The following is a 12515-nucleotide window of genomic DNA, read 5'->3' as shown; positions in this document are numbered from 1 at the left end:
AACTGCATGTGTTCTGTCAGCAAACATTGAATGTGATGAAACAAAAATGTAATTAAAGCAAACAATCAAAGGAAAAATTAATCAAAAACTAAACAAGCAATAAAAATTGCTTATGAACATTTCCAAGATGAACCAGATAATTTTAATGGAACCTGTTCACAGATTGAGTATATGTGCAGGTTTGTTGGAATGGGAACTTCCAATGGGAAGTAGCTGAGAAAAGATAGTGGCAGTAATCTCCTAAGCAGAATCAGCAAAAGCCAGAGCAAGGAATGAGGGCAGCAAAGAAAATTATTAGGCAGAGGATTAAAAACAAACTGAGAAGTGGTGTTTCCACGTTGTCCATAATCCATCTGTGAAACTCATTGCTGTGGAATTTCGGTAATGCTTACATGATTAGGCAAAAAAAAAAAAAAAGGGGGGGGGCGGCAAATAAAGGAATGAAAGAAATTTCAAAATCCTATTAAAATATATCTTAGACTCAGGAAGTTCCTGATCTTCATGTGGCTGGACATGGGGTGAATATGGCAAGGAATTGCCACTTTCTGCTCATCCTGTCCTGCAGCTCTCTTGGACCTTTGCTGTTGAAGGAGGATGCAGGACTGGATGCAGCCATGGTGCCACCACTCTTCTGGTATCAGATTTCATGTAATCAGGTCTTGTGCTATTTTAATCTGCAACCACACAAAATAAAGCTATGAAAGTCCATGGAAGGTACTGGAAAAGTCTGGTTACCATCCTGAAACTGCTAAGATAGCTTATACACACTGGAAATAAATTGTTATTCACTGTCCCCAATAGAGCACCCCATTTCTGGGCTATTTTAAAGCAGGAAGTGATAGTAAATTAGCTCATATGAGGTTTTCTGTGATTTGGCCATTTAAGTGGCTTTTTCCAATCTATGTGTGTGCATGTATCATTTTGTTTATAATTTGAGTCCTTAATTACACGGAATGCTTAGAATCAAAAAAAAAGCTCTTTCTTACTTTCCTTAAATAAAAGTAATGTGTTACTTAATCTGCAAAAAATGTCCTGATTAAAAGAAATGTGAAACTTCTGCTTTCCTAGTAGGACTAAATATAGTCATTCTGAAATGTAGAATAGCTGCTGCATCTATTAAATATTATAATCTTGGTTATCATCTGCTGAAATACATCTTTTTCCAGAGTTCTAATGGAAATATAACAAGATACCGAAAAAAAGAGTGTAAGGAAAAGAAAATTATTCTTGGTACACTGAAAATTGAACATTTTAATGGCAATAGGATGAGGAGATGATGTGTATTGCAAAGGACTTTTCACTTGGATTATTTTTTTTTTCCATAATTGGAGCATCTTAAACGATATCATGATATTTAGTATGAGTAAAGCATGAGTAAATGTAGAAAAAGGGCACAAAAAGATAAATTTCAAGCATTTGGCACTGGAGGAGCAGTACTAACAAAATGAATTGACTCTCCAAGGCTGCAGTCCAGCCAATGGGCTGAAGTTCATCAGTGATTTTTTTTCTAGTGGAACTATTTATAAATATTAGGCTGGACAGGATCCTGGGATCTTATAATAACAGGGCTAAATTAGTCTGCAGAATTCTGGTTTTCTAGTTTAGCTTTTATCACTACCTGAGCAGTGCTGCCACGAGTATTTAAGGGAATCTCAATTAAAAATTACAATTAGCAGCAGAGTTCCTTTTTGCTTCCATGGATGCTAAGCCGTGTCCTGGACATTGTCACTGTGCACTCAGCAGCAGTGAGGGCCAACGACAGCTCCACATTGTCCATGGGCATTACAAAGGAAGGATAAAATCAAAGGTAGAGAAGTCGTGTCACTGTCATTTGATGATCAGCCAGCATTATTTCAATCTTATCCAGAGATCTTTGGTCATTTAACTCTGTTCTGTGTCCCCGTCCCCACAAGGTGGAACATTTAAAAGGATAAATCAGATACTTGAGAGATGTAGGCTCGTGTGGATGAATGTATTGAGGAGCCTAAGGCTCTTTGATTTCCCAGTGCCTTTGAGGGTCTGGATTGTAATGTTGACTGTCATCAGCTTATTGAAAATAGCAGAGAACATACCTCTTCACTAACTATTTTATTATCCCTAAATGCCTACTGCGGAGAAGAAAAGACAAGATAGATCCCCACAGGACTCGCCATGGAAACACTGATCCTGGGGGGAAAAAGCCACTCAAGATCAGTGCTGTCCACTCTGTGCAAGTACAGAAATATTCTGGTGCATTGTATGAAAAAATGTTTGTAGGCATAAGAATTATAAGCACAAGTATCTGATCATCAGACCCTGACAGGGTGAATGTAGCCATTAACTAATTAGCAACAGAATTTGCATAGCCTGCAATCCTCAAATATTTTTTATTAATAAATTGATGGTCATCCAAATAGTTGCAAATGAATTAATTAGAAGAGATGATAGGATTATAGAGATAACCAAATTAAACTAAACATTTTTAGTAATTAAAATATTTTGCCCTTATGACTACTCATCTAATTCTACTAGTGAGATAATTTTTGTCCAGTTCAGTAGAAAAAAACATGACCTGTTACTATATGATTTTTTTTCTGGTTTTTACCTTTTCTTTTATTGCTCGACTGTGCTGGAACAGCCAATGAATTTTAAAAAAGCAAATTAATACATTAGCTTGTTAGTGGTTATCTTCTTAGGCAGGACTTGTGAAAATTTAGAGCATTTAAAATGCTCCAGCTGGCTGCTACTGTCTATTTTGACTGCTACAAAATTCACTCATACACACAAAATATTTCTCTTGTCCTTTGGTAATTAATAAGTTAGAAGTGCCAAAAAGAAAAAAAAAAATAAAATGAAAAAAAATAAAAGGAAAAAAATCCTGTTGCTTTGGCACTATTGTAACAGGAACTATGAGCCTCTAAAAAGTATGAAATACCTTATTCTATGTTTAGAGCTGATTGTGCTATTTGTTAGTTGTGGCCTTGAAGTATTTTGATTTAATCTTAGAAAACAGGGCTGATCTGGATGAATTCCAGCTGAAGCTACAGGAATTGAAGAATTAAGCTACAGAACATAATGAAATGATTCAGTCCCATGCAAACTGATGAGCATCACTGTGTGTAATGGGATGTGTGTGTGGTTGTATCTGAAGCTGGTTGTATACCATTGATTACAAAAGTACCTTTTACACATAGTGTAAGATAATTACTTTGTATGAAAAGCAGACTATTTTAAAGCATTTATTTTAATAAATACATTTAGCACTAGTTTTCTGTATGTGGGTATATTGTTAGTGAGTAGTATTCAAGGCTAAAGCCCTCACCTTTGTGCTGATGCTGAAAACTATCAATTATAAAGCACCTAACAATGTTCTACCAATGAGCACTCTCTTTTAGTGGCACGTTCCTATTCCTCTCTTTAAAAGACAGATATTGCTGTGTGCAGGAGCACCAAGACTAGGGTACCATTGTTAAGGCTGATTAAGGGGAGGAGGAACTGTTCAAATTTTAGGGTTCTTTTCTTATCAGACATCTATTGAACTGAATAGCATTTTGTTTTATATCACACTTTTTATGGCCTAGGTATCTCAAAGCTCTTTACAAAACAGTCTGTTTCAATAATAAATATTACTAGAATAGTGAATGTGTAGGCATCTATTATGTGATCTGCAATAGCTCACATACTCTTTGACATTTGAACAGTGCATTTAGGGAGCAGGGTGATGGGAATATGTAAGATAGCTTTATTTGCAAGTGTTAAGACAAATGTTTGAGAATCTTAACACTGAAACCAAAAGTAGGAGGAAAATGTTGATCCTGCACCTTATAATTTGGTATGCCTGCCTGGCATCCACCTGGATGCAGTGATACAGTTGGCAAGAAAAACCAGAGCAATAATTGTTCAGTGGAGGGATGGAGCTCTTGAAAGAAATAGTCTCAGCCCACAAACATCTCACAAGTGGTTTAAGACCACAGTGGAATCAATCCTCACCACTGAATTGTCCTTGTTAGAGTGGTGGACCTCAGACTGCATGGAACAGATCCACAATTTCAGCTAATTTTGACTGTGCATAAGAAGAAAATAGGAGGAGGCATGTAATAAATGCTGAGGAGGCAGTAAGAGACAGAGATGGGGAAAATAAGAATGCTAGACAGTAAGGGATGTGTGCATCTCCTTCCGAAGTTGCTGGATCAGCCACAAACCATACTGGCACAGAGTTGTCCTCTGTGTCCTCAGTAAAATCACTGCACTGCTAGCAGAGACTAAAAAAATATATCCATCTGCAGCTCAGGCACCACAGTTCACAGCCCACCAGAGTGGAAATCAGGGGAAATGGTAGAACTGGTAAAATCCTGAATTGTCCCCAGCTGGATGGCTTGTGGTGAGCTGTGGTCTTTCCTACAGGCTCAATGTACAGCAGTGTGCATGGCTTCCTCTGACTGACTGTGCACCCCAGACACATTTTATCTTTCTTTTCTCCAGATTTCTGGCTATCTGTGCCCTGGCTGTCCTTTCCTCTAGTCAAGGTCTCTCTCTCTCTTCTTTCTCAGCCTCCATGTACTCTCATCTCCCTTTCAGCTCTTCTCTTCCCCCCACCCCTCCTTCAGCCTGGACAACACTGCACCTCTTTTCAAAGCCTTTATTTTTAGAAGAAAATAAAATACATGAAATCTGAATTACTTCAAAACCATATTCTGGTGCTTTCTCTTGCTTCTCACTCCACTATTGTTGTTCAGACAGTGTATAGAGCACTATATCAAGTAATTGGGTATTATATTTTGGACTGTAGTTCGGGCACTAAAAATAGCATATTGGTGACCACTTTGTTCCATATGCCTCCTTTATAAAAGGAGCTAACGGCACTTTTTCAGGTTTTCCATGTTGGAACATTAACTTCTAGCAGAGGTGCTATTCTTTTTGTGGTGAAAGCAAAATGAGTGTGAGCTGGGGATGATCATTGCTTCCATGAAATTTTGTGAAACTCATTGCCACGTGATTATTTTCTATCAACAGATTCATACTTGCAGGTTCAGGCTGACATGTTGCCACTGCTGTTAGACAGTTGCTTTGTTGTTCTACCATTTTTTTTATCCTGTGCTCTAAAAGGCAGCGAAAGGCACTCACAAAATCACTTTCATTAAGACAACCACCAAGTCAGACAGTGTTATCAAAGGCTGATGATCTTGGTGTTCAGCTAGAAACATCTCACAGGAGCCTGATTATCACAAATGATAAGAAACTGCCTTCTGCCAGTCGTGCCCTTACAAAGTGCTCTTACAGAGTCGTGCTCTCCAAAACTCAAACCAAAAGGAACCCAAAGTACCTGGTCACTTTTTGCAACCTTCTGTGTGCTGCCCACACTCACATAGATGATCCTCAGGACTGGGCAGTGGTTTCTGTCTCTTGATGGGGTAACTGAACGTGGTCTTGAGAAGCTGGCTTGGAGACCTCTTTGTTTGGAGCATCTCTTCCTGTGCACCCCTTCCTGCTTCGTTGTCAGGAGACCCCTGGCACGTGCCTCTGTTTCTGGAGGCCCTGTGGGTTCTTTCCCTGCTCACTTCAGCCTCAGCTGATGAGGTCGAGCTCCTGTGCTCTGCTCACTTTCTCACTGCTGAGAAGGATGACCAGCTGACAGTAAAACTGCTCGGTGCTGATGAGCCCTTGGCTTTGTTACTGTGGTAAAACATACATCATTTGACAGCTGCGTGTGCATGGAAAAAAACATAGATGATTAACGGTTTCCTATCTTTTCTTGCTACTGATCTTCTTTGCTTATGACAGATGAGACTTAGATGTCTTTTTTTAAGAGACAGAGAGAGAAAAGGAGAATATTTAAACTTGTTCTCACCTAAGTCTTTTATGTTATCCTAAGGACCTCATTTGTAGTAGAGATTTTTGTCTGAATTTCAGCTCTCCTAAAATGAAGAGATCTGTCATTCAGCTTTAAAAGGGAATGTGAATTCTTCCCTGGCTGGATGATTTTTTTTTTTTTTTTTTTTTTTTTTTTGCAAAAGGGTATAATGCTAATTTTACTTATTCAGAAATTAAAATAGCAAACAGTTTATATGAGGTGTTGATAATTACCTATATTACTGTAATGCTGTGACAGATGTTGGCAAAAAGAGGCAGAAAATGCCTACAGCTGTGCACTCCATGACATCCAGTTTATACTCAGACAGAAGGCTAACAGATGTTCTGAACTGTCACTTTGCCTAAATGTTTTTAAAGTCTAAGGACCTGCTTTATAATTCACTAGGGCCTCATTTGGTTTCACAGAGGTTCTCAGAATTCCCATCTGTGACAATTAATGTCGAAGACTTTTATAAATCAACCCCTGTCCTTATTAGCCCTCTGCAAATAGATATTGTGTATCTGTACACTCCTGAGGCTTCTATTTTTTGTGACCTAGTTATTAATTTCTATTACTTGTATATAGCATAACTCTTGTTTTGAGAAGAAACAGATTTGGGTGACATGAATACAGCTTGAGCACCAGAGTCAAAAGATTGCTGCTATGATTTAGAGTGACCTCAAAATACCTATGTTAAAATATTTTTTATTTTCTGTATTAATTTTATGGTCATTTCTAAGGTAGGTATAAAATGGTAGCAGCTTCAAGCTACCTGTTTTCCCAAAGGAAAATATAAATCTTGGTGGTATCAAAATAGAGAACTTAAACAAGAATTTTCAGCTGCCAGAGTTATTCCTATTCCTAGAGAATATTTTTGCTCAGAAATAAGTTAAACATTTAAGGGATACTTTAAAAAATAAATAAAGGTTCATCTATTAAATTATGCTCTTTAAATTAGAAATAAAGATCCTATAAAAGTGATATATAGGTAATGTATGCATATAGAAAAACATTTTAAATGGTCATCTTCAAGCTCTGCCCAAATTTGCCAGCATACCTTCAGACAGGTAAAAAATGTCTCTAGAGTAAAACAACTTAATACTTTATTGATAGTTGCCATTTCTTTTTAAAAGCTGAATTCCTGTTTTACAGTATTTTAATAGTTTAAATATTGTGCTAACATAATCAGTGTTTGTCTTCTGTTCCCCAATCCTGTATAGAAGCAGAACTCCAAATTGTACATCTTTCTGGGTTTGTTTCTAAATTACTCCCCACACTTAATTACGAGGATGAGAGGGATGCCTTATTCCTCTTTGTTATAGGCTAAGCTCTCAGTAATCCCAAACAAAAGAGCCAGTTCTGGAAGATATAGGATTTGCTAGCAGGATTATGGTCTCATAGATAATGATGTGCAGTCAGCAGAAGCGAAGCTTTATTTTAATTCAAATAAGCTAGTAAACAAACCACTGACAAGTCTGCTGGTGAGAGTAACTGGCTTCTGTTGCCACATTGGCAGCTAAATTATAGAAAATCTATTATACCCTGTTCACCATATGTTTAATTTAATACAGATACAAATTAAACTATCCACAGTGCCTATTAAAATGACAATACATATTTTTTAAATATATGAATGTTTTAAGATACATTCCCCTGACCTTAAGAAGGGCAGTGCTGATTTGGGAGACTGCAGCAAACACATGCTAGTCAACAGACTCTCTTCTACAACAACAACAACAGTGATTTGAAAAAACACAGAATATTAATAGTACAGTTTTGTAACAGATAATGAGGTTAATTGGGGTGTTTTACCTTCTAAGCATCTGTTCTTACACACTTCACTCCCCCTAGGTTCCTGGGCCTTGCATTTGATAGAAGTGGTTGGTATCTAATCCTCTGTATACTTTTTAATTCAGTGCCAGCTGCAGTATGAGGGTTTTGCCTTTTTCCTGCTGCAAATAACTATATTCCTCATTTTTGCATATTCTCATTTATTAATCTTCTTTCAAATAACCTGGATTTCTTGACCTGTCAGGAACCTTGGAATTGCCACTCTGTAATACTGTGGAGGGTTTCAAATTATGAGGAGGGATTCCTGCCTATGGCCTGTGTTGTTCAGAGGAAGAAGTGTTGAGTACCATTTGTTGTGGCCCATTATGGACCCTGATTGACTTGAGTTCTGTGGTGGTTACACTGAAAACAGGTCTTGGAGAAAAAATTAAAATAACAGCAGGCAAATATTGTGAGAGTTTAACTAAGTGTGGGTGTTTCCAAATAAATTGAATTTACCACATAAAGTCAGTAAGAAACTGCAAGTTATGGGGATCAGCAGATGTTACTGTTGAAACAGTTTCAAGGGCTACGTAAAACTTTATTTAAAACACAGAGAAAGAAATTAACTTCCCCGAATTCATCCCTTATATCTTAAATGAATGATGATGAAAAAATTGCCATTCAAAATATTCCAAGTGAAGAGCTCTCTGGACTTCCCTGGGGTCCTCCTGCCAAGATTGGAGCTCTCCTTTCCAGCCCCAGTGTGCTCACAGCAGCAGTAGGGATGCAATGAAAATGTAAGTTTTGTGAAACTACTTGCTTGCAGGTTGTGAATTGTCACTTTACTCCACGGTAATATAGTCAAAATTCAGCATTCAAAATTATGTTTCCCACAGTGTTTAAGGTGTAAAGAGCACATGCAAATGTCATGTGAACATGTGGAAGTGTGTGTGAAGGGAGTTCCTGGCTCCTGTAAATGTGCAGCATTGCACACCAGGCCCGGACTGTATTTTATCATATGTACGATGTACAGCATGTGCATGGGCATGAGATGTGCAAAGTGTGTAGATACTGTGTGCACATGTATGCTCATTGTATGGTTATTTTCATTTCATTTGCCAAAACACGTTCAGAATCAATAAATACTTGTAATGTAGACATAATAGACACAGGAATTTATTGCAAACAAGTGTCACTTATTTGATAAATTCATTTTTAGTATGTAAAAGAATGCCTAGTTCCAAAGAAAATTGACATCCAAGGAGTTGAACGTATTAAAATATCCAGTCCAAAAGATATTTGGACAAAATACAGAATATCACTAGTGCTATACTTTCTGCTCTTCTTCCCAGGACAAATTTATCTTATACCAATGCTCATCTTTCACTAAAGGCATATTTAGCACCATAGCTACCCATAGCAAAATTATTGCAATAAGTGTTGAGGTAATAAATGAGCAGGCTCTTTCATAGCAACCATGAAAAAAAAAAAAAAAAAGAAAAGAAAAAAAGAAAAGCTACACAGAAGAAAACTCTGCAATTTTAGGAGGCGCATATAAAGTTCTTCCATAGATTTCCGTGCAGCAAAAGGCCTGCCTGCCCTGCCGCTCCTCGAGAGCCACTCTTGTGTGCTACAGCCTCTTTGCTTTTGGGTAAATGGATTTTCTGCCTTCATATCCCTGAGGGCTGGGGGCAGCAGCCAAAAATCCCCGCTCCCGGAGTGTCCCGGGTGCTCCGCTGGGGCTGCAGCGCTGCAGAGCGTGCCCAGCCTTGCCGGGTGCGCATCTCTGGGGCACGCACGGGCACCACACCCCGGCTGCCGCTCGCAGCTTTTCGCTTAAAAAAGCATGAACGTTGCTAAAGTGAAACGAGAGGCTGAGAACTTCTGGAAATAGACTGGGAAGCCCCTTCTCCCAGGAAAGGAGTCCCGGAGGACACGCGGGGTGGCGGCGGCCGAGCGAGCGCTGCTGGGGGCGCGGGGGATCCGCGCCCCGCGTGGGCTCTGCCGCGGGGCTCGGCCCCCGGGCCGCCCGCCGGTAATAAACTGTAACCCTCTTGTCAGCCAGGCAGGATGCGAGAGAAGGGCTTGTCCCGTGTGGTGTGAACCTCAGCTCCTCCGGGGAAGATTAACCCGGGAGCCCCGGCGCGGGGAGCCAGGTTCAGGCTGGGGCTGAGCGCTGGCACTGCGGCCACGGCAGGGGCAGAAATATTGGCTGGGGCGAGAAATACCAGCAGCAGCTTATCTTCCCACTCTGCTTTGAAACAGCTTCAGTGCTTTGTCCTTTGGGTTGGAACTCCAAAATTCTGAAATTATTTTTCTTTCTGAACGCAGTGTTGGGTCAGGCACTCAGCCCCTCTACGGGAGACCGTGTCTGGCAAACACCTTACTGGACTGTTGGAATATGCAGCCTAGAGATATATCTATATATAGCAAATTTGGAGTAATCCGTTATTTAACTATGCACCTGGATGCAGGTGATCTGGGTTTGGATGTTTTCTTTTGTTGGGGATTATTTCCCCAAGCCTAAAATGAATTGTGAAAGTCAAAATCTAGGACGATCATTATCTCACCCCGTGGGATCGGTCTCGGCATAGAGACTTAAGGGTACCACTGTTCGTGTGGGAGCCCAGCCCTTCTCAGAGCAAGGGTGAAAATGCATGTGGATATGCGAATTTCCCTCAGAGACCATCCTACATGCGGTTCACTTTTTTTACTGTTGTTTGTTTGTTTTTCTTTCCCTCCAGAAAGTCTTAGAAATTGCTGCAAAGCGTTATAAAGTTGTAGCTACCCGGTCCACACACGGGTGATTTCGTTTCTGGTTATCTGCAAAATGAGCTTTAAGCCAATTTCGTGCTCCAGGCTAAAGAGAGGGATTCGTATTTCCCTCCTAGATGCGTGGCATTCCTGGAATCTCTTTGTCAGCTTGCCGTAGGATGCTGCTGTCATTTGCTTGGAAACTCTCACCAAAATTTGTATACAGCGGTTAAGAGCAGCGTAAGATTTCTGAGCCATCGGATTGTCCTCTCTGGAAATAAAAAAAAAAAAAAAAATCATCTTTCATTGATAAGTCAGTATTAAACTATTCAGAGCCTGGTTCCCATTTATCCCAAAGAACCACCGTAGGTTCAAAATATGCATTTCCTACTAATCTCTTTCCTTCCTCGCTCTAAGAAATAAAGTAGTCCTTCAGGAGAAGCGGTACTTTCTTGGAGAATCCTAGAAAAGTTCTTGCACGATTTCCTGAACTTTGACACGCTTGGCTCTTTTATGCCACTTCCCCCCCCGCCTCCTGAGCATGTAAAGGCTACTGCAAAACGATGGGAGGTTGCCTGAACCCTACGGCTGGAGATGAGCTCTGCCACCCTCCGTACGAGTCCCCTCTTGGCGTTAAGCCTGGCAGGCAGCGCTCCCCGGCCGCGGCAGCGCCGCCCCTGCGCGGAGGCGTGCGGAGCTGGCGGGGCCGCTCCGGCGGGGCCGCGGCCGCCCCGGGAGGCTCCCCGCACCCTCCCCGCTCCGGCGGAGCGAGCTGGGGAGAAGATGTTTATCCTGAGATGCAAAATGGGTTGTTGAAAAACAAGCCATGTGCAAATAGTTTAATTTTCCGTTTTGATGCTTATCTTTGTCTCCCGAATTTCATCGGAGAGGCTTTAATTGGCGTGTGGGTAATAGTTCCTAAATAATCCCTTATTAGATGACTTCAGACGAGTTGCGAACCAATAACGTCTTAGTCCCAAAAGTGAAAGTAGAATTTGAAGGCTCAGGTCAGTTTTTGTCAAAGGGCTCATTTGAACATCTTTTAGTTTGCTGAAAAAGCTAATTAAAGAACGTTTGAAGGTTAAAGTCATTATTCCGTGCTGTTGTCGTGCTACAAGTGAGCCGAGTTTTGTGAAAACACAAAGGGCAGAAGTCACAGAGGTGGATTACTGTCAGTCCAGGCTACAGAGGCACAGAGAACTGTGGCATTAATTCCTATAGAAAGGTAGACAAACACAGTCACTGACTAACAACTTTCCCGCAGAGCCCTATTGTCTAAGCACTTTCTACCGCTTTGGGGCTCTCTTCGAGTTGCTACAGTCGTAACCAGATCCCAAACTAGGTAACGGGGCGACTTTCGGGAGCAGAATCCTTGTCCTATGAAACAATTTCCACGACAAAAATCGCTGCGGGTCTCGGCGGCTCCCTCTAACATTTATTCCCCCCGTTCAGCGGCGCTAATTTATTCATTACTTGGCAGAAAGTTAGCAGCGCGGCAGAACTCTGCTGGAGCCCGCAGCACCCTCGCACCCGCCGCCCGCTGCCCGCTGCCTCCGCGGCCCCGCTTGCGGGACAGATCCGCGGCCCCGCTTGCGGGGCGGCTCCGCACCCGCTCGGGAACTTTGCGGGCGGCGTCGCCGCGCAAGAGCCGCGCAAGAGCCGCGCAAGAGCCGCGCTGCGCGGGAGCTGCGCGCCGCGGAGGCGGCTGGAGCGCAGGGACAGGCGGCGCGGCCGCGGGCAGGAAAATGCCGTGGGCTAATCCCGGGGGCTGTCAGCAGCGGTTCGCGCCTTTGTGTGTGCGTGTGCGTGGACAGCAGATTGCAAAGCCGGGCACACAAAGATAGGCGCGCACAGGCACGGCCGGGGCTGCTCAGCCTCGCCTCCCCAGCGCCCGCTGCCTTCGCGCTGAGCCACTGAGCCCCACTCGCTCTCTAAGTCTAGATTTTTTTAGGTCTGGGAACGACTGTAGATCTCCCCAAATTCAAAGAAACAGATGTTTGGGCTGATTATGGATGGGGGGAGGGGAGGAGGAATCCCTGCAGCTGCAACTCAAAGAAATATATTGATAAAATATTTCAGTGGTAATAAATACGCAGAGATCAGCTCGACCTTGCGAGGTCTTTATTTTAATTTTTTTTTCCCCATATACAAAAATCTT

The 12515-nt window shown here is 41.7% G+C and overlaps 1 protein-coding gene across 12 annotated transcripts in view; it reads left to right on the top strand.

Moving 5' to 3' along the window:
- Positions 1 to 12515, top strand: part of LOC139595077 (uncharacterized) — a 261592-nt gene that overhangs the window by 201219 nt on the left and 47858 nt on the right. The gene's annotated exons all lie outside the window — the stretch shown is intronic.

The sequence above is a fragment of the Agelaius tricolor genome, unplaced genomic scaffold (genome assembly GCF_023055355.1).
Source record: "Agelaius tricolor isolate 1412-34295 unplaced genomic scaffold, bAgeTri1.0.p SCAF_12, whole genome shotgun sequence".
Taxonomy (NCBI): Eukaryota; Metazoa; Chordata; class Aves; order Passeriformes; family Icteridae; genus Agelaius; species Agelaius tricolor.
The sequence above is the reverse complement of the archived record's forward strand: the minus strand, read 5'-3'. Positions and strand labels throughout refer to the sequence as shown.